This window comes from Rhinopithecus bieti, unplaced genomic scaffold, assembly GCF_001698545.2.
Source record: "Rhinopithecus bieti isolate Rb0 unplaced genomic scaffold, ASM169854v2 scaffold_52066, whole genome shotgun sequence".
NCBI lineage: Eukaryota > Metazoa > Chordata > Mammalia > Primates > Cercopithecidae > Rhinopithecus > Rhinopithecus bieti.
In genome coordinates, this window is record NW_016820486.1 from 311,226 (window position 1) to 314,370 (window position 3,145).

Sequence of the window (3,145 nt, forward strand, 5' to 3'; positions counted from 1 at the left end):
ACAAAGATTATAAATTAGTTACATAATTTTAAAAATCAAAGGACAGGAGAAAGGAAGAAAGCAAGAGAGAGGAAGATAAGGAAGATAGGAAGGGGAGGAAAGAGACAGGAAGGAAAAATGGGAATTAAATGTTTCCTTTATACTTCCTATGATTGTGTACTGTTTGTTTTTACAATGAGCATACGTTACTTTCATAATTTTGAAGAAACATAAAAGGAAGGAAGGAGGAAAAGTAAAGAAAGAGAAAGAAAGGGTGAGGATTAAAGACCTGAATTTTATACCTCACACAATTTCAAGCAATTTGGTTATTTTATGATGCATATTTCTTAATTTTGTGGTTCAGAAAAATTTAAGGGAAAGAAGTGGGGGGAAGAGAGAAAGAAGGAAGGAAAGGAAAGAGGGAGGGAAGGAGGAAGGGAGGGAGAGAGACACTTACCTGAGAACTGGACTCTTTTAACTTCCCAACCCCAAATGACCAGATCTTGTCTCTAAATTCCTAGGTTTGATGTGAAATGAAAGAAGCACAAAACAGGAGATTCATTTTCTGCTGTCCATGCCTCAGTCACCTTCTTTTCTGCATCAAACCAGCCTCTCTGCTCTTAGCTTTATGGGGCTTATTGATCCTGGTAGATCCTCTTTTTGTGGCTTGTAGCACGTCATGGGGCTGCTCTCCTGAGCATAAAATCAGCATGGGCAAAGTTCTCAGGTTATTATAACCCTGCAATAACCCATTAATTTGAGGGCTCTGTCCCAGTTTTCACTAAGGATTATCTTCAGTTCCTAGTTGATTATTGCTTTAATTAAGTTGGATATATTAAAAGGGTACTTGCTTACTTGACTGTGGCTCATTTCACTTTATTGAGAAAGTGGGGAGGAGGAGGGGTAGTGTTCAGAACTATGAGCAGAAAGCAGAGGCCAAGGAGGCATGAACTTGTTCACATCTTACTCCATCAGTAAGGTGAAGCCAGCTATTTACCCGCACTGGATATTCATTCTTCAAGTCACCTCGAAAGTAAATAGATTTACTGAACTGGCTTTATGTTCGTCTCAAGAAGGAGATGTGGTTTTTGTCCCAGAAGGTGTCATTACAGCCCCTTGGTGACAGAAATACCATCAAATCCCATGGAGAATTCAGAGATGATCCCTGTCAGCCTCTGAACTTCACAGGTGAGGCCCCTGAGGTTCCAAGGGTAGAATGATTCGTCCAAAGTCATAGAGCTTGTGAAAGGTAAAGCAGGAGCTAGAACCAAGGTGTCTTGACTACCAAACCAGTGCATTTTCCTCTTCATCTCATATCTTCAATGGAAAATTCAGTCTCATAGGAGGCTGAGTCGACCCAGCTTAAGGCCAGGATTCTTCACAGGGGAACGGAGAAGGAGGAGGTGTATTAGAATCATCCATGATTCACCCCAAAACCCACAAACTGTGATCAGTGTGGTGAATAAGAACCCAGGCTTTGTGGAAAGACGGGCTTGAGTTTGAGTCCCACCTGTGTGACTTGTGGCCAGTTCCCTAACATCTCTGGAACCTCCATTGTCTTCATTTGTAAAATACTGATCATGGAACTCACTTCATATTGCTGTGAATATTACATAACACACAGTATGTAAAGTGCTTGGGCCAGCGCCTAGAACCAGGTTCCAGCACCACTGCTCCTATCTAGGACTCTACCACTTCTCCTTTCCAGTAGGCACAAGGCTTAGGTTTTGTGACTCATCCCCAACGTGGGGTCACACAGCCTACAAGAAGATGTAGAGCCATTACCAAGAAACATATTGACACTTCCCTGGCATGTGTTCATATTTCACACCATGCCTGCTCATTGATCTGTCTCCCTCACAACACTAAGCTCTGGTAGGGCAAGAACTCCATGTTCTCCAGTGGTTCACATGCTGTCTGGCACATAGAGGGTGCTCAATCAATACTTCATAAACTATACTTTTCTCCCCTACTAAAGTATAAACTTCCTGAGGACAGGGAAACACATCCTGTTCTTTCTGTCCCCCGACCCAGGAGTTAGTACAGTGCCTGACATATAGCAGGTGCTTAATTAATGTTTGCTGAAATGAAGAAAATAATTTAGGGGAGAGTTATTCACATATACTTAGATATGTCATCAAATATCTCTGGAAAATGATCCTGGTAAGACTAGCTGCTTCTAGAGAGGGAAACTGAGGGGTTTTGGGTGGGAGGGAACCTCAGTTTTCACTGAACATGCTTTTGTACTGTAAGAATTATAGTCATCTGCATGTGTTATTTTTTTCAAAGGAAAACACTGTATGTTTTATTAAAATCCAACATAGCACAAATGAAATAATTGACTAGAAAATTAAATTGGGACTCTTTTGTCAGGAAAACATTTGTCACCTGGGAAGCTTCAATGGGTATCTTTCATTCCCTGGAAGGTTATAAGGAGAACGTTGACCATCTGCTCTCCATATCTACAGAGAAGTAGGAAATTGGCTGAAATTGCAGTGGGAGATGTAAGTTAGATATAAATAAGTCATTATTGACAATAGGAATTGATAAGCGCCAGAAAAGGCTATCACATGATGTTATGAGCCATCCATGCCTGGAAACTCAAAGGCCTAGATAGCCATATGGCTCTGCTGATTTACTTGTCCTCCCACAGAGAGGGCTGAGCTGGTTGACTTGTTGCAACTCTGTCCCTGTTTCTAACACGAAAAGACCCTTAATCTGTTGAAGGTCCAAGCCGTCTTCATTCCCTCTCCCTTTCCTGCTATGAGCATCCCACCAGGCCAAATTGGTGGGGAATAGCAAGCCAGCTATTGAATTTGGAGCTCAACAGTAGAAACAGCAAAAGGGTCCAATGCTGGAGGAAAATCATCTATGCTGATAACTCCTTAAGAGATTTTGAAGGACAATTTTAATTATATTTGATTGTCAACTTAAAACTACCACCCAGCTACGAATGATTACCTGCTCATTGTCATTCCCATGCATTCCTTTATACTTTCACTACGTATGTGGGCATTCCTTAACAGTGTGTAGTATTATTTTGCATAGTGATACTACATGTTTTAAACATCACATACATTTGCCTTTCTTTCTTTCTTTCTTTCTTTCTTTCTTTCTTTCTTTCTTTCTTTCTTTCTTTCTTTCTTTCTTTCTTTCTTTCTCTTTC

The 3,145-nt window shown here is 40.9% G+C and overlaps 1 protein-coding gene and 1 pseudogene across 1 annotated transcript in view; one reads left to right on the plus strand and one right to left on the minus strand.

Annotated features, from left to right (window-relative positions):
• The window catches only part of ADGRG4 (adhesion G protein-coupled receptor G4), a 120,036-nt gene extending 119,515 nt beyond the window's left edge, over window positions 1-521 (minus strand). Inside the window, exon 1 of the mRNA XM_017859807.1 lies at window positions 437-521. The gene's annotated coding sequence lies outside the window, so the exon portion shown is untranslated. The remainder of the gene's footprint in view (window positions 1-436) is intronic.
• Window positions 522-925: 404 nt separating this feature from the next.
• Window positions 926-3,145, plus strand: part of LOC108520432 (serine/threonine-protein kinase 24 pseudogene) — a 6,736-nt pseudogene continuing 4,516 nt past the window's right edge.